This window comes from Hylobates moloch, unplaced genomic scaffold, assembly GCF_009828535.3.
Source record: "Hylobates moloch isolate HMO894 unplaced genomic scaffold, HMol_V3 SCAFFOLD_12, whole genome shotgun sequence".
NCBI classification, from domain to species: domain Eukaryota; kingdom Metazoa; phylum Chordata; class Mammalia; order Primates; family Hylobatidae; genus Hylobates; species Hylobates moloch.
The window spans coordinates 15,522,939-15,546,760 of NW_026652287.1; the positions used below are offsets into that span (position 1 = coordinate 15,522,939).

The 23,822-nt window shown below is 46.4% G+C and overlaps 1 protein-coding gene across 3 annotated transcripts in view; it reads left to right on the forward strand.

Moving 5' to 3' along the window:
• Window positions 1-1,060: 1,060 nt before the first annotated feature.
• The window catches only part of NOS1 (nitric oxide synthase 1), a 151,094-nt gene continuing 128,332 nt past the window's right edge, over window positions 1,061-23,822 (forward strand). For 2 of the 3 annotated variants that reach the window (XM_058424857.1, XM_032168571.2), the window contains exon 1: window positions 1,381-1,563. The gene's annotated coding sequence lies outside the window, so the exon portion shown is untranslated. Of the gene's footprint in view, window positions 1,180-1,380; window positions 1,564-23,822 lie in introns of those variants that run through there. The other variant, XM_032168570.2, reaches the window with a different exon arrangement.

Sequence of the window (23,822 nt, forward strand, 5' to 3'; positions counted from 1 at the left end):
AAGTCACACACCCCCTCCCCTGCTGGATGTGCAAGACGATCTGAAAAGCATTTATTAGTGACAAAGGGGGTGGTGGTTTTCCTCTCTGCCTCTTCTCTGCACAACTCGAAGCCTGAGTGGGTTTGCTCCACTTGGCAAGGCTGGGGAGGAGCCAGGTGCCAAGTGTGTGTGCGTGTATGTGCGTGTGCATGCGCACACGTGTGTGTGTCCTCTCTTTCCTTGATTTTCCCCCGTTTTCCCAAGACTGTGTGAGCAGCAGCAACAGCAATGGGGAGATGCAAAATCCTTTGCAATCTGCCCAGGAAAAGACAGCTTTCGAGTCGGGTTTATATGGTTACCCATATGTTAGGGCCCCTAAGAAAGGAAGGGAAGCTGCGTTCTCTGTGTCTTACCTCCTCCAGCCCAGACCTTGGCCTCTCCACACCTGTGGGGCTCCCAGGCCACAGATGAACATGTGCCCTCCATCCTTCCCCCTCCCCAGATGCCAGGCCTGAGTGTGGCTCCAGAAAATACCAGAACCAGGCAACATTTCCTGAACAGGCTGCCTTTCTCCGTCTGTCCACCCCAGAGCCAAGGCCAGAACCCAGGCTGCAACCTCTGCGGGCTCCTGGGAGGGGCTCCCAGCACTGCCCAACCTGGGGGGCTGTGTGTTCCACTGTCCCATTAAGGAATGCTATGCCAACACTGATGCAGAGGCAGAAATAACCATCCCTGCCTCCCATGGGGCCTTCTCTGCACAAATAGACCTGCCCTCCCTTGCGTGGCTACTACATTCAACCCTCTCCAGGCTCCCAGAAATTGTCATTGTGTGTGTGTGTGTGTGTGTGTGTGTGTGTGTATGTGTGTGTGTGTGTTTCCTGATAGAAAAAAAAATGGAAATTAGGTTATATAAAAGATGTATGCTTTGGAGACCAGAGCGGCTCTTTTAATGAGGGTTGCGACGTCTCCCTCCCCACACCCATAAACCAGTCGGGTTGGACGTCACTGCTAATTCGTTTCAGCGATGATAGGATAAAGGAGGGACATTAAGAAATAAATTCCCCCTCACGACCCTCGCTGAGCTCACGGCTCAGTCCCTTCATATTTATGCCGCGTTTCCAGCCGCTGGGTGAGGAGCTACTTAGCGCCGCGGCTCCTCTGAGCGGCGGCCGGGCAGCGAGCAGCGGCCGAGCGGACGGGGTGAGCCAGGCGCGCGCGCGGGGCGCCCAGCACTGCGCCGGGAAAGCCCGCAGCCTCCGTCCCGAACTTGGGTTCGCCGAGGCTGAGGGAGGGGACGCAAAGGAGGGCAGAAGAGAAGGGAGGAGTGGGGGATAGGGGAGAGGGGGTGGGGAGGGATCTTGGAGGCACAAAGCGGAGGGGAAGAGGAGGGACGCGCGCGGCTCCTACCAGGAGGCGAGTGGGTGCAACCGGCGTCCTCCAGCCGCGCGGGGCGGCGGACTCGGAGGATTCAGAACCCGGAGCGCGGCGGCCGCGGGCGCCCGGGAGGAAGAGGAGGAGTAGGAGGCGGGCGGGAGGGTGCGCAGCGCGAAGAGGCAGCCTCGGCGCTGCCCGGCTCGGCGGCAGGTGAGTTCCTGATCCAGGCGTCCCGCGCCCCTTCTCAGTCCCCAGGGCTCCCCGCTCCCTCCCGAGCCCCTGGTGTGCGCGGAAGGCTTGGGCTTTGCTGCGGGTCCCAACTTGGTTCGGGCGGCCTCATTTTCCTCCTAGCGGGCGGCCTCAGGCCGGGGGCTCCGGTCCGGGGGTCTACGCGCCCAGGCTCCAACTTTGCAGGACCCCGGTCGTTCCTCAGCCGCGCGCTTGGCTCCGAGCTGTGCGCTGGCGGTAATGGCGGAGCCCTTGACACCGCTCGCTACCCTCCCGCGGGCAGCCCGGGCTGGGGGATGCCAGTCCCTGGGGACCGTTGTACCGGCCCGAGCTCAACTTTACGCCTTCCTCGGTGCCCGACTCTGCGGCCGAATCACAACTGCGAGCCGCAGGTAATGGCGGAGTCTTTGGCACCGCCAGCTGTCCGCGGCTGGGGGCCCGAGGCTGGGAGGGCTCCGCTCCCCGGAATATCGCTCCGGCCTGGCCTCCAACTTTGCGAGAAGCCTCCTTGCGCTCTCCTCCCGCGGTCATGGCGGGGCCGCCCGCACCTCTCACTTCTTCCGTCTGGGCGAGATTGGGGTGTAAGAGCGCCGTCTCCAGAACCTGGGAAAGTTGTGCTTCTCCCGCGAAGGAGGCTCTAGGGAGGCCAAGGGGCGCGCTCCGCCGCGGTTCGGGGCTGGGCAGTGGCACGAGCGCTCGATGAGGTTGCTTTCAGGTGGCCAAGGGTCGGAGCAGGGTCCCCGGGGGATCCGACTTCCAGGGCCACTCAGGGGCCTTGCGTCCGAGGTCCCAGAAGGGGCTCTCTCGGGACTGCGCCCCAGAGGACGCCAGACGCTCGCCCCCACCCCCAGGGCACTGTGACCAGAGAGCTCATGGCTCTCCAAGCTCCGCATCAGGCTGTCTGGAGTAGACATCCAGAGAGGAGAGGCTCTCACGGAGAAGGCAGTCGAGGAGGGCAGGAACCTTTCCAGTGATTCCCCTGGGTTCTGGTCCTAGATCGACCCTTTACTTGTTGCGCGACCTTCGGTAAGTCTCTTCATCTTTCCCAGCCTCAGCTTCTCATCTGAAAAATGGAGAAACAGTACCTTTTTCGTGGGGCTGTCGTGAGGACCTTAAAAAAATCATAAATGTGAATATGAAGTCAGGGTAAGCGTTCTTAACGCAGGAAGTGTTGCTGATTATATATATACATTTTACCATTATTGTAATGCTCTGGGACCGGATCTGGGAGACTCACACGCAGGTCTAGGGTTTCCCGCCAGTAGGAACTGGGGGGTCTACCCCACAGGGTACTACAGGCTGCGGAAGATTGCTCTCGCCTCCATCTCTACCCCAGTAATCCTGGGGAAGACGCATGGGATTCTTCCCTCTACTCCCATAGCCCAGCTCAAACCCTGCGCTCAGGCCTAAGAAAAGCGCGCACGCAGCCACCACGGAAGGAGGGTCCCCAGGGACGCCGCTAGAGCCGCTAGGCAAGGGTGCGGTGCAGGCGAGCGAGCCCATAGGCTCGACATCTCACCCCTGGCGGCCCAGGACCTTGGGAGACAGCAGAAAGGAGCCCCCAGACCGCTCCTCCCGAGAGGAACGAGGGAAAATTGCTCCCTTTCTTCAGTGCTTCTCTAATTGGGGTCGGGGAAATGCAAGAAATTCGTAAACACCAGGGAACACTGACGCAGCTCTGGAGCACAGATTTTTTTTCCCCGTTATTTTTTCAGAACTGAAGATAAAATAGGAAAAGGGCTCTTGTGGCAGCTCCCCAAGTGCGCAGGGGTCGCGTCCATTCTCCGCCCTCAAGGCATCTCAGCGGATGGTTTGAGAAGCCTCGGCAGGTCTCTGAAGGAGGAGGGGGTGTCTGCCCCACCAGCAGCGCCACGGAGGCCCCGGCCCCTTTCCACTAGCCTGTATTTCAGAAGCGCCCTGAGGGGCGCATGGCTCTGTCACTGACAGCTCCAAGGCACTGTCACACATATTATTCACCTAGAGCCTCTTAACAACTTTCAGGTTGCCAGTGCAGCCATCTGAATTCCATTTTGCAGCTGCGGAAATTGAGGTGGGGCAAACCAAACTACCTACCCATAGTCACCTAGCTGGTAAGTGGCACTACCCGAGACCTCAACCCCAATTTTCAGCTTCTTAATTGGGGGCATTTTGCATGCATCTGGGCACCTAGGCAGTCTGGCATGTGCCCGAGCCTTAGCACACACAGCTGTATTTCCTGATAACATCTGTTCAGCCAGAGGCCAACGCTATGGTCAGGGGCATGGCTTTGTCTCCACAAATTGTGTGATTTTTTTCCCCAAAGTCCCAAATCATGTAGAGAAAGAGTGAGCGGTGTGGTAGAGAGACCTGGTGAAGACCTCAGCTCGAGGCCAAGCTTAGCTCACTCCATGGCTGTGTGACCTCAGGTTGATCACTTAACCTTTCTGAGCTTCAGTTCTGTTATCTGTAAAATGAGAACAGTAACTCCCACACGGGGCTGTTTTGAAGACTTTGTGATTATGTATGTGAAAAGGGTTCTGGAAACAATGCTGGTATGCCAAGACTGGTGATTGTAAGGAAGGAAGGGAACCCAAAACAGAGGGAAGAGTGTCCCATGGAGCCATTTGGGGCAAATAGTGTCATCGTGGCTTTCAGAGCAGCCCGCTTTTTGCCCTTTCTGTCTCTTTATTTTTCCCAAATGGCCAAAGCCAGTCCCCAGGAGTCTCTGTCTTCCTTGGGGAAAGACCGCACGGAGAAGAGTGAGAGGGTGGGGGTTTTGTGATGGGTTAGGCTGTTCCCAGTGGGTCTCTGTGAGTAAGATGCAAAGAGTTGTCCGAGGTACCACTCAGTTGTCCAGAAACTTCCCCACTGGGGGGGCTGCTGATTTCCCAGGAGGCAGGAAGATTTGGAGGTCAATTTGCCTGCATATTGTGAGCACAGACGGGTTTGGCTGTGCCTGTTGCGCTCACAATCTGCAGATGTTTTGGGGTGTCTTATGACAAGACTTCATGTGTTGCCTGTCACTCAGGTTCTGTGGGTCTGTGCAGGGCTTGGAATGTGGTTAAAAGCCACAGGCAACAATCCGTGCTCCTGAGAACTGGGGCTTTTTCCCGTTAGAAACTGGAATTTGTGGAAGTTGAATTTGGCATTTCAGGACCCATTTTAATCTGGACTGTTTGAACAGAGGGGCATGTTTCCTGCCACGGATCAGTGTGGGCTTGTGTGGTTAACACCACATAGGTTACAGACATGACCATTTTCCTCGTTCTAATATATGATAACATTTAAACGTCATCTAACCCAGCAAACGCCAAACATCAGCCCAGTGGACCTTTAGTGTCAGAATACAGCAAGTCACTGGTTAAAAGCAAAGATGCCAGACCCCACCCTAAATCTACCAAATCAACATCCCTGGGGGAGACTGGAAATATCTATATTTTTAACAAGGCTGCTCCAGGAGATTCTAATACCCTCAGTTTTTGTCTGTCACCCTCCTTGTACAAATTGGGAAACTGAGGCCCAGAAAAGGCATGTGATTCGATGAAAGTCACACAGCACATTACTGCCAAAGCTGGGATAGAACCTCAGTGTCTTGACTCATTGTTCAATCCTCATCGATGATAACTTCATGTTTCCTTCAGTACAAGCCCCGTAAATGCTGGACTTTAAAGAAATTTAATTTCATCTTTCTGGTTGTCATTCTAAATTAGAACAACTGCTCAGAGGAAACTGAAAATAATTCCTCCCACCTTGACCTTGCTGGGTGTCAGCCCTGAGTTCACATCTAATCTTGGACATTAGCCCCACTATTTGATCGCTCCCTTTCAGAGGGAAGGAGCTTCGACCTCCTGGGCTCAAATGATCATCTCTCCTCAGCCTCCCGAGTAGCTGCGACTACAGGCATGTGCTACCACACCAGGCTAATTTTTGTATTTTTTGTAGAGACGGGGTTTTGTCATGTTGCCCAGGCTAGTCTCAAACTTCTGGGCTCAAGCCATCTGCCTGCCTCGGCCTCCTTAAGTGCTGGGATTACAGGTGTGAGCCACCATGCCAGGCCTTGAAAAATTCCTTTTATAAGTGACCTATCAGGTATAACTTCTGCAAAGAAGTAATCACAGAGCTAATAAACCCAGTTTAACTACCATTGATTTCACCAAAGCCATTGGTTTGAGCTCGTTTCAACAGCCCATCGGCCTTCCACCCAGGCTTTGCAAGCATGTTTATGCCGCTCACATGCCTGTTCTTAAGGTAGAAGAATGATGAGCAGCACCCGGCAATGCTGGAAAATTGAGCCCATTCGAATCTTTTAAATGAAAATGATGTGTATCAACAGAAAGTGCCCCTAAGTCTCTAATTCAAGTATGGTTAACAGGGTATAGTGGACATGGGTCTTGGCACAGTCATATGATGCTAAGGGTGAACAGCAGTTATCGTGGGCCGTTCGGCAGCAGACGTCAGCACATTTATCGTATGTGTCATGATACATGTTAAATGGCAAGGCCAGTGCTGGGCCCCCAGGGCAGGTGCCCAGATAAAGGTGGTATGAGCCCCATTCTAATGAAGCCTGCAGTCTGGCTAAGTGGTGAGCACCAGACAAGCCCTGTACCTGGCGTGAAGTTTCTGCAAGAGAGGTGGAGGTGAGGTGCTGTGGTAGGACCCAGGATAGGTGGTTGAGGGAATCAGGGAGGACTTCTCAGAGGAGGTGGCATCAAAGCCCATAGCCTGATTTGTGGCACCCTCTCAGGGATGGGGTCCCTGGTGCCAAACTGGGCCAGCAGCAGCCAGGTTGAAAGGCAGGGCCTCACACTGAGAATCATCTTAGGAAACGTCAGAGGCCGGCTTGGGCACTTGTGGATTCTGTGACTCAGAGTGAGAGAGTTAACATCTCTGACTCTCCGGCATGTCATTCATACAGCAGAGATTATAAGTACTACAGGGGGTTGTTAGGAGGATTTAATGGGATAGTGTGTGTGTGTAACTCTGGAAGGGAAACGGCGTCGAGCCCATCTCAGTGATCGTAACAAAGTAAAGAGATTTTAAAAAGAGTTAGCCAGCCAGACGCAGTGGCTCATGCCTGTAATCCCAACACTTTGGGAGACTGAGGCAGGAGGATTGTTTGAGCTCAGCATTCGAGCCCAGCCTGGGAAACAGAGTGAGACTCCATCTCTACAAAAAAATTAGCCAAGTGTGGTGGCGTGCACCTGTGGTCCCAGCTACTCAGCAGGCTGAGGTGGAAGGATAGCTTGAGCCCAGGAGGCGGAGGTTGCAGTGAGCTGAGATTGTGCTGCTGCACTCCATCCTGGGTAACAGAGCCAGAACCTGTCTCGAAAATAAATAAATTCATTCATTAATTAGTTTTTTAAAATAAAAAGAGTCAGTTGGTGTAGTCTGAGCCCCTTTCTCTTGTTCAGCCTCCGTTTTCTTATCTGTGAATGGAGTTGGAACTAAAGGGCATCTCCCTTGAGAGACGTGCAGTTATGTTCTGTTAGTCTGGCAGAGGGCTTTTTTTGTTTTCTGTTTGTTTGGATTGGGGGTGTTGTTTTGTTGGGTTTTGTTTGGAGAGTATTTTTTTTTTCCTTTAGGTCACCAGCCTCACCATTCAATATTGTTTAATTTGCCTGTCCGGCCCTTCAAGGCATTTTAGTTTACAACCCCAGGACACACTTCCCTCAAAGACCTTTTCAGCTTTAACATCTTCTGCCTTACCTGAGAGCAACATTGGCCCAATTGTCATCCATCAATTGCATTTATGATTTCTGCTGACATTTCCTAAGAGAAAGGTGGCCCTATTCGGGTGGAAAATACAGAAATCCTTTGCAAGGGGCAAAGTTCCCATTTCCAGCCTGGGCATTTCCCACTTCTTATTTGCATGTTCTGTTACCTACTAAGACTGGGATTTCCTGGGAACGATGAGCCTTTTCTTTTTGACCATCCACGATGCTTCAGGAGTCTACAGATTTTCAGAGGCGCCCTGAAAAGCGTTTCAGCTTCTGCTGGGAACATTTGCCCACTGGCATTAAATAATACTCGCGAATCTCTTCTTTATTCAAAACCTGACAGCTAAATTTTGCTACCATGAGGATTAAAAAGGTGAGCCCTTCTGAAACCCATTTCCAGTTGGAAATGAAGAAGGAATATCGTGAATTCAAAAAGCTTATGCAACTTCAGATAGTATCCGTGTACAACCATCGTTTCCCAGCTAAAGTATTTCATGTCATAAACGAGATTGAAGTTAACCACTTCATTTAACAAACACACCCTGAGCTCCCAGCTCTGTGCCAGTCCCCACAAGAGAGGCTTCCGCATAAAGAAAGGGAAGACAGAGTCCCTACACTCAAGGTAGCTCATGGTGTCCAAAACAGGCATCCACTCACCAATAACTAGGTGTAGTGGGGTAAATGATGTGGGCAGTCCATCCTATTTAGTCACTAAAACAGCCACATGGATCACACTGGGCTCTATGTCATTTCCAGGAATTTTCAGCATAAAAAAAACGTAACCTCCGGGGATAAATCAGAATAGTACTCGATAGCAACTGACATATTTTGGGCATATTTTTCTCTTTAATTTTTTTGAAGCAGTATCTCAGCTCTGGAATATTCAGTAAGAAAAATGAAAGCCAATTATGTTCATGTGCCAGAAGTCAGGTAATGAACACAATCGCTAGCATCTATGTGCTTGTTCCTTATAAGTCTTAGCTGGCAATACCTTCAGTTATCATTTTGCCTCTAATATCATGGTAGTCACTACAGTGGAATCTCTTCCTTTCTCCCAAAGCGTGGTATAAAATAACGGGACTGGATGGGTTTCTTGGCTTGATGTTTTTATTGATTTTGATGATCTTTGTAACAAACATGCCAAACTCATATATGTAGATAAATATTTTCACTTCCAGTTGCCGGCAAGGTCTAGGATTTCTTGAGGGTCCCTTCTTCAAGACTTGCCTTCAGAAAGCATGATATTTCTTTCTGAATCTCCCTACTAGTGATATCTTATTGGGCTTTTGAGGATGCAGTTGAATTTCAGAAACAGCAAGAAGTCATTGAGAGCCACATTTTTTTTGGCTAAAATGGGTGATGACATTGGATGAAATGTAGAGATTTGGTTTTCGTTTGTTTGTTGGTTGGTTGGTTGGTTTTTTCACTGTTGTTTTGTTTTGCTTTTGTAGAGATGGATTCTCACCATGTTGCCCAGGCTGGTCTTGAACTCCTGGGCTCAAATGATCCTCCTGCCTCAGCGTCCCAAAGTGCTGGGATTACAGGCATGAGCCCAGCCCAAAATGTGGAGATTTAGTTTTAGTTTAGAGGAGGGCTATTTTAAAAAAACAATATGGTGTGATCAGGATTCCCTATCTGGTTCAAAACTGACATCTAAGTCAAGCATTGTGCCCCATGTACTTCATCTGATGACTCTGATGATGGGAACCAGCCTCCATGATGCTAAAACTCTTCCTTCGCAAGAACCCTTGACACCTATTTCTGGGAAGCAGCTTGTCTGCTTCTCTCTCCTAACCAACAGGGATGAGATTTATGACTTGAATTGTCATTGTTTAGAAAACAACCTTAACAGAGTATTTGGGGAAATTGTGCAAGTATAGTATATAGTTAATTTTCTTAGGTGTAATAATGGTACTGTGGGTTCTGTGGGAGTCTGCCTCTACGCTGAAGATGTGTGCTTAAGAATTTAGAGCTGAGACATCATGATTCTGCAACTTGTTCTAAAATGGTTCATTGTGAAGATAGGTAAGTAGATAGATAATAGATGGAGAGGTAGGTAGGTAGATAGATGATAGATAGATAGATAGATAGATAGATAATAGCTAGAGGATAGAATAGGTAGATAGATGATTGATAGGTAGATAGATAGATGAATAGATAGATAACAGATGATAGGTAGGTAGATAGATTGGTAGATAGATGGATAGACAGATGATAGGTATATAGGTAGGTAGATAGGTACATGAATGGATGGATGGATAGATAGCTAGGTAGGTAGATAGGTAAGTAGGTAGATAGGTAGGTAGGTAGGTGGGTGGGTGGATGGATGGATAGATAGATAGATAGATAGATAGATAGATAGATAGATAGATAGATGACTGATACAGAAAGACAAGTAGGTAAATATGAAAATGCTAATAGCTGTTGAATTAAACACCATTCTTTTACATTTTCTGTTTAAATACTTTATCATAAAAAAGTTGGGAGGCAAGACTGGCTTTCAACTTTCCTCCATGTTAAATTTTTCCAAGTTTCTTAGCAGAATAATATTTAGCCTCTCGTTTCTATCCCCTCACCTCCCACACACGAATACATGTGCACACGCATATACGCACACTCATGAACACACACATCTCTCTCTCCCTCTTTTTTCCTGGAAGAAATAATCCTGCAGTTTAGCAGAATGTCACTGTTTTTCATGGCAGTTTCTCTTTACATTTTTCCCTCAGCATTTTAATTAGCACTGTGAGTCACCATGCTTTATGAAGGCTGGTGACAATGTCATTTACGGCTGTTTAGCATCCCAATCGAGCCCTCTTTGGCGGTGCTCATTACATCAGGGGCATTGAGCAGTGAGCAGGCGACAGTTCCCTCTGTCAGCAACAGAACAGGCTCAGGGCCTCTTGAGGGACTGAGAAATGAGCTTGAGGTTTGTTCCTGGAATAGCTTCCAAAGTTGGTTTTTCCATGGCTGGCGGTATAGCCCGGGCGTGCCTGAATGCACTTGAGCTCGAGAGGGTTGTGCAAAACTGAATCTCTGACCTCCTTCTCACTGATAGCGAGCTTTCTCCCAGGCCCATGCCCCTCCCCTCCAGAGTGTTCAGTGCCATGACATCGGCTCTTGAACACTATGTATGTATGTATGTATGTATTTCTGAGACAGGGTCTTACTCTGTTGCCCAGGCTGGAGTGCAGTGGCATGATGATGGCTCACTGTAACCTCAACTTTCCTGGCTCAGGTGATCCTCCCACCTCAGCCTCCTGAGTAGCTGGGACTACAGGTGTGGACCACCACACCTGGCTAATTTTTTCTGGCCACGGGGTCTCACCATGTTGCCCAAGGTGGTTTCAAATTCCTGGGCTCAAGCGATCCACCCACCTGGGCCTCCCAAAGTGCTGGGATTACAGGCGTGAGCCACCATGCTCAGCAGATTCTTGAACACTTTAGACCCCTCTGGATGATGGAGAAGAGGCAGGATTCTGAAGCCCATCAAAGCTGGGTTCAAATCCAACCACTGCCATTTATTCACTGTGTAACCTTGGCAAGTTATTTAATCTCTCTGTAAATCTCATTTTCCTCTTCTGTAAACACAGGAATAATTCCACTTCACTGCATTATTGAGACCATTAAATGCTTGGCACATGCAGGCTACTCCATCAGTTTCTCGGCAAGGATGAGGTTGGTGATTAGGATGACTTGGCTTAGACATGTCATGCCCTTGACTATCCAGGTTCCTTCTGATATTCCTCATCCCTCCTCCCAAGGGGCAATGGAGGTGAAGATTTGTCTGTCATGGTCTAAGCAGGAAACAGAAGGCACCTGCAGCTGGGATTTCCAAGATAATTTAATTAAGGAGCAGCTTATGGACACAGTTGTTAAGGCACCAACAAGGGGGTGCTGAAGTACTCAGGGACTAGCAACCAGGGCAGCAGTTGCCACTCCAGGCCTGAAGGAGCAGGGGGAAGCAACAGTGTTACCGAAGCCCTTTGGGTCATGGAATGGAGTGGGGGTGCTGGCGAAGGGAAGGGTCCCTGTAGAAGCTATACTCAGAAGGGAATGCAGACCCTGCCAGACTACAGCACTAAGAGAGGGAGAGAGCAGAGACAGAAATACCCTGGCCTCTCTGCTTCTCCCTCATCTCCTGTCTCCACGTCCCATTGGCCAAACCCAATCAGATGGCCAGAGGGCAAGAGACTTTTTTTTTTTTTTTTTTTTGGAGACTGAGTCTCGCTCCATCGCCCAGGCTGGAGTGCAGTGGCGCGATTTCAGCGCACTGCAAGCTCTGCCTCCCGGATTCATGCCATTCTCCTGCATCAGCATCCCGAGTAGCTGGGACTACAGGCACCCGCCACCACGCCAGGCTAATTTTTTTGTATTTTTAGTAGAGACGGGGTTTCACCGTGTTAGCCAGGATGGTCTCGATCTCCTGACATCGTGATCCGCCTGCCTCGGCCTCCCAAAGTGCTGGGATTACAGGCTCGAGCCACTGCGCCCGGCCAAGAGACCTTTTGATGTCCATAGAGGTCAGCCTCTTCGGGAGCCCAGATCAGTTTGGGGAATGAATCTGGGGGCAAAGGATGGAGCACAACTAGCACAGATGGGGGGAAAGAGGAAGAGCTCACCAATAATGGTGAGTGAGACCAATCCCAGTTCATCAGCTCTGAGCAAAAAGAAGTTTCCCTGAGTTGGGACATCCTGGAATGTCTCCATTTTGCTTCCTGGATCCAGGACATGCTGGTGTGTCTTCAGTTTTCTGTAGGGTCCTTATGAAATCCTCAAAATAAATCAGGCGTTTGCTTTCATTTCAAACACCCAAGGTACTTTGAGAAAATGGGAGTGGGTACTATAAAATCAAGTGAACAGTGCCAGGACATTGCAACTTAGCCTGCAAATTGTAGGGTGGAGTCCTACATAAAGCACCCAGTTAATTGAGGAGGTGTGACTCATTGAATAATCTGTTGAAATAGCTTTGGTGTGCAGTCAACAGGTAACTAGTAAGTGCCTGTTCAATGCCCACTCTGCATTGTCCCTGAGCATGTCACACATTGTCCCATGACGATGGCGTGCTGTGCTCTGCTAGCCAGGCATGCAAGTCTTACCAAAGCGCAAAAGGTTCTTAGATTTCAAAGCAAGGTTTTCTAATGATAGCATCTCAGGCATCCTGAGATTTTACTGCTGACTTCCAAGGAGAGTTGTAGATTAAAGTTGGAGAAACTTTCTTGGTGGAAATGACGATGCTGTAGAAAAAAGCTCTGAAGTGGGAGCTGAGAGTTTGTGTGTCTCTGGCAGTAATAATAACACCAGCCGGCCAGGCACGGTGGCTCACGCCTGTAAACCCAGCACTTTGGGAGGTTGAGGAGGGAGGATCGCTTGAGCTCAGGAGTTCAAGACCAGCCTAGGCAACGTAGCAAGACCCCCATCTCTACAAAAAAATAAAAAATTAACCAAGTGTGGTGTCTCGTGCCTGTAGTCCCAGCTATTCAGAAGGCTGAGGCAGGGGGATCCTTGAGCCCAGGAGTTCGAGACTGCAGTTAGCTATGATCGCACCACTGCACTCCAGCCTGGGCAATACAACAAGACCCAGTCTCAAAATAATAAATAATAACACCAGCCAATGTTCTTCATGTACTTGTTACAGACTAGGTACCATGCTAAGCCCTGGGCCTGTATAAGCACAGGTTTCCAAAATATGGTGGTTACTCCGCTGGTGGGACCCATTTTTTATTGTTTTATTTCATTGAGGTAAAATTCATGTAACATAAAATTAACCATTTTAAAGTAGCATTTAGTACATTCCCAGTGTTGTGTGATCATTGCCTCTATCTAGTTCCAAAACATCTCCATTACCCACCAAGGGAATCTTGTACTTCTTAAGAATTGAAAACAAGTATTCAAACAAAAACTTTTCCATGTGTGTTCATAGACTATTCACAATAGCCAAAGGGCGGAAACAACCCAAATGTCTCTCAATGGATGAGTGGATAAACTAAAAGTGGCTTATCCATCTATGTAATGGAATATTACTCAGCCACTAAAAGAAATGAAGTGCTGATCTATGCTGTAACATGGATGAACCTCAAAAGCGTGATGCTGAGTGAAAGCAGCCAGGCACAAAAAGCCTCATCTTGTAGGATTTCATTTATATGCAGTATCCAGAATAGACAAATCCACGGAGGCAGAAAGCAGATTAGTGGTTGCCAGGGGGTAAGGAGAGGGGAAAAAGGGAACAGCCACTTTACTGATACTCATTTTTTGAAAAACTTTTATTTTGAAGTAATTTTAGATTCACTGAAAAGTTGCAATATGGTACAACGAGTTTCTTTATACCCTGACCTAGTTTCCCCAATGTTAATGTACATAACCATAATCTAATTATCAAGAACAGAAGATTGACAATGGCATGATATTAACTAAACGACACACCCTATTGGAATTGCACCACTTTTTCCGCTACTGTGCTGTTTCTGTTCCAGGATCCCACATTGCTTTCGGCGCTGATTTCTGTCTGCCTCCTCTGATCTGTGACAGTTTGTCAGTCTTTCCTTGTCTCCCGTGGGCTTGACACTTTTGAAGATGACTGGTCAGTTACAGTGCCACTTCGTGTGAATTTGTTCCATGTGTTTTCATGATTAGATCAAGGAGCCACTTTTTAAAAAATTTACTCATTAAATATTTGTTTTGATAGATCATAGAAAAAAAGCAGCTAGCAAATTTATACCATGATTTCATGGATATTAGCTTTTAGGATGAGGCTATAGTATCTAAGATAGAAAGTGAGTTCATTGTAAGGGAAAATATTAAATAAATAATTGCATAGGTGAGACACGGGTATGGTGCAAAGATATGATGTTGGTAAGAGCAGCATGGGAAACATGACGTTACCTCATGGAATCTTCACAAGAGCCCTGCAAAGTAGATTCAGGACTATTGTTTTTCTCCATTTTATAGATGAAGAAACAGGCACCAAGATGCTGAAGCCCTTGACCGACTCACATGTCAGTAAATGGCAGAATCAGGATTTGAATCCCGTGCCTGTGATCTTAAACCGTGACATTCCCCCTTAACTCTTCTTTCCAACCTCTGCGACATCAGCTTATAGACTGTTGAAGGTGACACCGTTCTCTTCTGTGATTTTTATTTCAGGGGCTATTTGCAGAGCTCTGTTCAGTAAAGCTGACTCAGGTGGGGATGTGTCCCGCAGCGTTGAGGTAGGGTGTCCTCCAAGGGCTTCCCAGGTGTGCTGGTGCAACACGAGATAAAGACCAAGCCAGTTCAGGTAACCACCAGGTAGAGTCACTAAAAAAAAAAAAAAAACTCTAGAGGATCTAGGACTGAATCTTCCCTCCGAATGGAGGAAGGAATTTGCATTCCACTCAGCTCCTGTTAGAATGAGTATGCAAGGACTGGTTTGACATCAAAAGAAAAAGCCCAATTTAGATAGAAAGGTGTCACTCCAGGAAGGGCTTTGGTGCACACCCAAGGTGAAAGAAGAAACAGATACAGACATCAAGATGATGATCGTGCAAAGTGCTGCATCACTCTCAGTAGATTTAACCCAGGGAGAATAAGGTCAGGGTTGAGCATCAGCCCTAGGGCACAAGCTGGGGTGGATGCTGTGATCTCATGTGGAGGTAGGGATCCCATCAAACACCTGGATCGACTAGGATCACCTAGGACAAGACCCAAATCACTGAGCATGCTGTGCCTTCATTGAGTAGCTTCTGAAGGTGACCTTCCTTGTTGCCCTTTAAAACTCACTCTCTAGCAGGGGTCCCACAGTCAAAGGCCTATAGCGAAATACTTATTTGCAAGAAACGAATGCAACACAGGGCCACAGGGTTTTGCAGGGGAACCAGAGAGCTCATGCCCCACCTAAAGGTGGGGTGCCACCACCTACTCCAGCTGTTTGGACTGTACTCAGGAAACAGGCCCAGTATAAACATATCTTCCATGGTTCCAAGAAAGCCAGAAATTTCTATCTTTGACGAAACCTCCAGTTGTTTGTTTGATTGTTTGTTTTTCTTTTTTTTCCTTTTTTTGAGACAGGGTCACACTCTGTTTCACCTAGTCTGGAGTGCAGTGGCGTGATCTTGGCTCACTGCAACCTCCGCCTCCCAGGTTCAAGCAATTCTTCTGCCTCAGACTCCCAAGCAGCTGGGACTACAGGTGCGCACCACCACACCCAGCTAATTTTTGCATTTTTAGTAGAGACAGGGTTTTGCCATCTTGGCCAGGCTGGTCTTCAACTTCTGACCTCAAGTGATCCGCCTTCCTCAGCCTCCCAAAGTGCTGGGATTACAGGTGTAAGCCACCGTGCCCGGCCTGAAACCTCCAGTTTTTAAATGGTGGTAACAAATGTTGGGGGGAAAAATTTAACTGTATTAACCAAACGCAATTCATTTGTATACCTATGGGCTGTCTTTGATAGAATCTGACCAGAGCCTGATTGAAGAATGTGATATCCTGGATCTGAAGCATTTTTTTGTGCAGAACAGGTGATAGTTTGAGTTGGAATTGAAATTTCCTTTAAAATGGCCATTTGTGTAGGTCACAAAAAGTCACACCGGGCTTTAGAAACAAACTGTACCAGTGTTTCTCAAATTCCAGTGTGCATGTAAATCCACTGGGGGATCTTCCTAAAATGCAGAGTCTGAGTCATAGGTCTGGGCTGGGCCTTGGGATTCTGCAGTGCTGACATGCTCCCAGGTGATGCTGATGGTGCTGGCGCATAGACCACACTTTGGGTAGCAAAGCATTAGACCATGTTCATCGCTGGTGGTTTTGCAAACTCCATTAAGACCCACTCCACATTGTCTTTCCTTTTTCTGAATCCAAGTTTTGTTTTTGTTTTTGTTTTTTGAGACAGAGTCTCGCTCTGTGGTCCAGGCTGGAGTGCAGTGGTGTGATCTTGGCTCACTACAACCTCAGCCTCCCAGGTTTAAGCCATTCTCCTGCCTCAGCCTCCTGAGTAACTGGGAATACAGGCACCTGCCACCACGCCTGGTTAAATTTTGTATTTTTAGTAGAGACGGGGTTTCACCATGTTGGCCAGACTGGTCTCAAACTCCTGGTCTCAGGTGATCCGCCCGCCTCAGCCTCCCAAAGTGCTGGGATTACAGGCGTGAGCCACGGCACCTGGCCTGAATCCAAGTTTTGTTAACCAAGTGTCTGAAGTCTCATTCATTCATTCATTTGTAATGGGCCATGCCATCACCTCCCTGCAGCTGCTTCCAGGAAGTGAAGTGAGACCAGCCTTGGCTTTCTGCATGGCAACCACTGGCTGGAACTGCTCTCCAGACATGGCATGGGCCCTCCAGTTCTCTACAGTCCCCACTGCTCCCTCTCACCTCTCACAGGGCTGCTTCATTCAATAGCTGTAGACTTAGAGATTGAGACCCTGATTCACTGAGTACCTATTATGTGCCAAGTCCTGTGCTATGCACAGTTGGTTGTTTTGTTTTGTTTTGTTTTTTGTTTATTTGTTTGTTTGAGACAAGGTCTCACTTTTTCACCCAGGCTAGAGTCCAGTGGCACAGTCATGGCTTACTGCAGCCTCGACCTCCTGAGCTCAAATAATCCTCCTGCCTTAACCTCCCAAAGTGTTGGGATTACAGGCATGAGCCACTGAGCCCAGCCCTAAGTGTTACTTGATAAAAGCTGAGTAAATGAAGACGTCTCTGATACCATAATCATTATTTTTATTTGATTTTTTATTTGAAAAAGTACATTATCATCTATGGTTCCCTTACAGCACTAAATATATATTTTAAGCTTCTTATCCTAATTATGAAATTGATTATTTAAACATTTACTTTGACAAGTGACTAGAATCTGTTAGCCTTGTCCCCTCATCTCACTTGTAGTGGTATCTTCAGATACCCTGTTATCGATCCTCAGGAGGCAGATAATTTTTGGAGGTATTTCACCAGGAAGGGAGGTGAGCCAGTATTTGACTGCTTGGGCAATAATTTAAATTGTTAAGCTCCAGCATAACAAGACAGAAAGAGCATCTTGCAGCTGGACGCGGTGGCTCACACCTGTAATCCCAGCACTTTGGGAGGCTGAGGCAGACGGATCACATGAGGTCAGGGGTTCGAGACCAGCCTGGCCAACATGGCAAAATCCCATCTCCACTAAAAATATAAAACTTAGCTGGCAGGCATCTGTACTCCCAGCTACTCAGGAGGCTGAGGCAAGAGAATTGCTTGAACCCAGGAGGCGGAGGTTGCAGTGAGCCGAGATTGTGCCACTGCATTCCAGCCTAGGCAACAGAGTGAGACACTGCCAAAAAAAAAAAAAGAAAAAGAAAGCAAGCAACCAAGCAAGCAAGCAAGAATGAATCATAATAGCCCAAGTTTGATCTTCATTCTGACTCTGTTTCTAAGAATCTTAGGCAAGTCCTTTCCTAACTATGAGCCTGTAGCTCCTCATCTGCCAAATGTAATGTTAACCCGTGACTTCTACCCTTATTATTTATTGTGTAATGGAATACTTGGAAAATTGTATTAATGCCATGGCCTGTTTTCCCCATATAAATGCACGTATCACAAAAGTTGCACACACAATTTCAGGATTTTCAGGGTTCCCTGAGCCCTGTAGGAGGTTTATAAAATCAATATTGTGAATTGGAGTAGAAAATCCCTAGCATCTCTTTCAACTTTCAATTACTAAAATTGTAGAATTGATCTAAAAATATATAGCAGTACTTAGAACATCAGAAAAGCAAAGACGTTGAGTTCAGACAAACTTGACTTGAGTCCAGACAAACTTGACTTGAGTCCCCGCCACTGACACTAGCTGCATAACCTATGACTTAATGTCTTTGAGCCTCGATTTTAACATCTATAAAATGGGAATTATAATGTCATGTCACGTTCATATCGTATTGCAAGAATGAAAATTAGATTGTCCAATAAAGTGCTTACATATAAAAATGTTCAAAATATTAAGTTGAACTGTACGAAATTGAAAAAGTTGATCTTTGCAAAACTGTTAATTTCATATATTTCAACCTAATAAGTACTCAGTGTGAATAGTTGAGCACTTATTCACCAAACACTTATTTCATGCTTACTAGGTGCTAACATATTCTAAGAAGAAAGTCAATTATATTGTGCAGATGAAAGCAGACCTGTGGTGCTTTAGCTCCAAGTGGCCAGCAAATGTATACTAGGCTCAGGCCTGCCTTAATGAATATTTTCCCTCCTGTCCTTGGTACTAGTCTACACATTCATGCTAAGGTAGGGCAACTGCATATACATTTTATACAATTGAAGAGTCTTGATCTTTTACTCAAGTTTGACCCAATTACATTTATTGTTATTACTGATATATCTGACATATGTGGAATTATTTCTGCCATTGTAGTTTATGTTTTCTATTTAACATGTTTTCCCTTTACTGAAATTCATTTGTAACTGATTCAGGCCTATGTGGATGTTGTGGATCTATTTAAAGGGAACTTTCAAGTGAAGGGAACAAATATTATTACTGCTCTCTTAAAATAGTTATTCTTACTTCTTTTTTCTTCCCTGAGCACCTTTTGTCAGCTTTTTGACTCAGCTCCCCTACACCAGAAAGCACCCAAGCATGGCAGGCATGAGAGGAGAAATTTGGTTGAGCCTCAAGTTAACATTGATGTGCAATTTGGAGAAAACAGTTATTGATGTTCCCTGAAAAATAAACACTCAACATTGTCATTATAGTTGACATTTACAGTTTACAAAGTCCCCTTTACAGTGTCCATCTCGCTTAATCATTACAAAAGCCTTGGCAACTAGTTGTTATTACCGTTTCAATTTCACAAAAGGAAATTCAGAGTCAAAATGTTAAATGACTTACCCAAGATCAAATAGCTTATAAATGGCAAAGCTTGGAATTGAGCCAAATTGAGCATATTTTTTGTAGCTGAATTCTCAGAATTATGGAAATGACGTTATTAGGAAATGTTGATTCTTGCAATATACTAGACCACAACTAAATTACTTATTACTATTCATGAAAGACAGTTCTATGAAATGAGTTTCATTCATTCTTATTCTTTCTTTCACCCCCGTTTTCCTTCTTTCCTTCCTGCCTCCCTCCCTCCCTTCCTTCATTCCTTCCTTCCTTCTTTCTTTTTGACAGAGTCTTGCACTGTCACCCAGGCTGGTGTGCAGTGGCACAATTGTAGTTAATTTTTTTTTTTGGTAGAGATGGGGGTCTTACTGTATTGCTCAGGCTGGTCTTGAACTCCTGGCCTCAAACAATCCTCTCACCTCAGCCTCCCAAAGTGCTGGGATTACAGGCATCCAGCCCTTTCACCCTATTTTTACCCCATTGTTCAGGTTTCCTTCTCTCAGGAAATCCTTCACACTCCTTCTACTAGTGGAAGCCAGGAGCTGGGGGGTCACTGCAGACACCTCCTTCTCTGTTAGCTTCTGTATCCAATTAGTCACCAAATCTTGTTGACTCAATCTTGTAAACATCTCTTAAATCGACCCACTTCCTTCCTTCCTCCCTTCACCACCTGATCCTTAACCACCATCATTGCTCATCTCTGGCCTGCAGCAGCCTCCTAACCAGGCTCCCCATACCCAGCCTTGCTTTTCCCACCCGTTTTCCATCCAGCAGCAGCCAGAGTAATCTTCATAAAATCTAAATCTGACCACTGTACTTCTTGTCTCAAAACCCTCCAATGCTTGCCATTGCTCTAAGAATAAAGTCCAAAATCGTTAACTTGCCTTTCAAGAGACCTGATGATCCAGCCCCTGATGACCTCTCCAGCTTTATCTCGTGACATGGCTTTCTTCTCTCACCACAATGCCAGCTGCATCCTACCACAGTGCCTTCTCACACGCTGGTCTCTGTCCTCCACTTCTCACTTCCTCCATCCACCTTCTTATCTGGCCAACTTTGGATCCTGACTCTTCCTCCAGGAAGCCTTCCCTGACCACCACCACCCAGACCATGTTATGTCCCTTATGCAAGCTCTCATTAGCACCCTGTATTTTCCCTCTTGTTCTACTCATTGTTTTTATCACTAATATTTCTCTCCAACTACGTCCACCCTAGGTTGTAAGCTTGAAGGCAGGGATGCTGTCTATCTTATCCACCCCTGTAATCCCAATGCAAGCTCCACACTGACTGCCCTGACCTGGGGAGGGCTATGCATGAGTAGGCAAATGAATGGTTGGCATGAATGAAAGAAAAGGAAAGACGAGAGGAGGCAAAGGAGAGAAAGAGGGAGGGAGGAAAAAAAGTAAAAGAGTATAAGGTTGATGGGGGGTAGAAAATATGTGCCATCTTATTTTAATGATTGTTAAGAAAAGTTTCCAAGACCACTGATAATATGTTTCCTTTTTATAGTAATGAGGCTGTCCTCTTGGCCATGATTATGTTTGCATATCTAGCCTGAAATGGTTCAATTATCTTGATGTGTAATCTAAAGTGACTCTAAAAATAATAGTCAACAGTACCACATGCTTTAGATGAATTATCCCCTCTAATGCACTTCCATTTAAATTATCCCATGTGATTTATTGGTTTCCATCTTTAAGGCAGAAACCAGAATTGTTCCCACTTTACAGATGAGGAATCTGAGGCTAATAGGCAGCAGAGGTAGGTCACGAACCCTGATTTTTCTAGCTCCAAATTCATGCCTTTGACCCCCACACAGCATTTACAGCAATGGGGCATGTATGTAGGGGCAAGGGTGGGAGGCAGAAGTGCATCTGTGCCACTTTTGTGCTTTTGTGCCACTGAAGTGTCCATGGATAGAAGGAACTTAAGAACCTTAGCCCCAAACCCTGAAATTTTCTGTGATATGATGGATGGATATACTGGTCTTCCATCGGCCAAACTAGCTCATGTAAATGAGCTCTGCAAAACGAAGCTGAAATGAAGACTCTATGATTCCCCAGATCTAGTCTAACATCGGGATGACAGCCCTGCAGCTCTCTCCTTATGATGAACCAGACCATCCTCCTCATCCCGCCCTAGTGGTGTTGACTCACCACCAAGTTCTGGGGCCTCAGTGCTTCTGGATGCATCTCTCATGTGCCGTGTTCCGACAAACTGAATCCTGCTTTTGCAGCATTCCGAAAAGGAGCCAGTGATAGTCCTCCACTCCCATGGGAGACAGGACCAGTCCACGTATCCATACCTTTTACCTGGTCCTTCAACACAAAGTGCTGTAAGCAACGCATCCACCGGACACTACAGATGCTCAATAGAAAAAATGACTGCTTATGTGATGATAATTAGTAATAGTGGTGGTAAAAGGATCCATTTCCTGGGCACTTGTCTAGTCTATGGTGCATTGTAATGACTTAGAAAACATTAACTATTGGCTGGGCACAGTGGCTCATGCCTATAATCCCAGAACTTTGGGAGGCTGAGGCAGGTGGATCACTTGAGGTTAGGAGTTCAAGACCAACCTGGCCAACAAGATGAAACCCCATCTCTACTAAAAATACAAAAAAAAAAAAAAATAGCCAGGTGTGATCTCAGCTACTCAGGAGGCTGAGGCGGGAGGATCACCTGAACCTGGGAGGCCGAGGTTGCAGTAAGCCAAGATCACACCACTGCACTCAGCCTGGGCAACAGAGCAAGATTAAGTCTCAAAAAAGGATAAAAATAATAGAAATTTAAAAATTAAAATACAAAAATTAGCCAGGAGTGGTGGCGGGTGCCTGTAGTCCCAGCTACTCAGGAGGCTGAGGCAGGAGAATCACTTGAACCTGGGAGGCAGAGGTTGCAGCGAGCCGAGATTGTGCCACCGCACTCCAGCCTGGGTGACAGAGCGAGACTCCGTCTCAAAAAAAAAAAGGAGAAAACATTAACTATTATCTCTTTCTATCCTCAAACACCCTATCTCTTATCACCCCTATTTAATACATGCAGAAACTATGACTCAGAGAGAGTAAGTAACTTGCCCACAATCACAAAGCCAAATAGAGAATCAAACAGTCTGACTTCAAAGACCTTACTCTTTTCTTAAAATTCATGCAAAAAACATTGTTAAAAAATAATAATTTAGTCCAGGCACAGTGGTTCATGCTTATAAACTCTGCACTTTGGGAGGTCAAGGTAGGAGGATTGCTTGAGGCCAGGAGTTTGAGACCATCCTGGGCAACATAGTGAGACACCGTTTCTACAAAAAGTTAAAAAATTAGCCAGTCATGGTGGTGTGTGCTTGTAGTCCAGTTACTCAGGAGGCCAAAGCTTGAGGATAACTTGAGCCCAGGCCTTGGAGGTTGCAGTTAGCTATGATCACACCACTGCACTCCAGCTTGAGCAACAAAGCGAGACCCTGTCTCAAAAATAAATAAATAAATAAATAAATAAATAAATAAATAAATAATAGCAATCTAATATGGGAATATACAATAAAAAGTAAGCTTCCTTCCCACCCAATTTCTAGCCTTCCAGTCCCCTTTCCTAAAAGTAACCACTATTACTGATATCTTGAATAATTTTCCAGAGCTATTCAGTGCATCTCCAAGCTTATGTGGAAACATGGATGAATGCATGATGAAGTTGTAGGATGGACATATAATTATATTTCTAAATGGATGTGCTCCACCTTGCTTATAAATTTAACACTGTATCTTTAAGATCATTCCTCATCAGTCTGGTCTTTTTAGCTCTAATCCCCTGCTTATTTAATGCCTGCCCAGAATTCCATTGTATGGATGTGCCATAGTTGATTTAATAATCTTCTATTGATGGGTACTTAAGATTTTCTCAATCTCTTGATATTCAGATATTCAGAACGCTGCAAAGAAGAGTTTTGTGTGTGTTTTAGGATGTTCCTCTCGGGTTACCTGCAGGAGAAAGTCCTAAAATTTGAATTGTCAGGCCAAGGTTTATGTATTTTAAATTTGGAGGTAGATATTGTCAAACTGCCATTCAAAGAGGTTGTATTTAGCAGCAATGTAAGAGAGTGGGGTTTCCCAAAGCCTTGGCAACAGAGTGTGTGTCACATTTTAAACAATCATTAATGCTCGTGCTTGTAACTCTAAGCTGAGCCTGTTACTACCTCTAAGATATGGGCACCAGAGGTGGGAAGATTGACGTCATCATGGGCAAACTGTAGCCATGAAACTGGGGGAATTCCATGGCTGGGGAGACTCAGGATGCTTGTGTCTTTGGGATCCCCAAGGCAGAGAATGCCAACTTAACCCCCAGATTTGTGGTGACTTGTGGGTTTGCCGCCATGACTTACCAGTGTGGGAGAAAGCACTTCAGCTTGATTCCTGGGTGGTGATCTCTCTGGGGAAAGACTGCAAATTAGCAGTTCAGGAAATGTAAAGAAGTTGGTGGTTTTGCATTTTTAAAAAGAGCACAGTTGGGTTTATGCTTTCAGTCTTTTGTTTGTGTTGGGGGTGGCAGTATTTTGTTTTGTTTTTGAAGACTTGGAGGGCTTGGAGTTTGTTTTTAAATGAGATTGGAGGGAGATGGGAAACAGGGCTGAAACTCCATCAGAGATTTTGTGGGTGTACAAACTGAAAACAGTCAAGACTTCACAGACAGGCTGGGTTTTGTTTTCTTTGATATTATTCA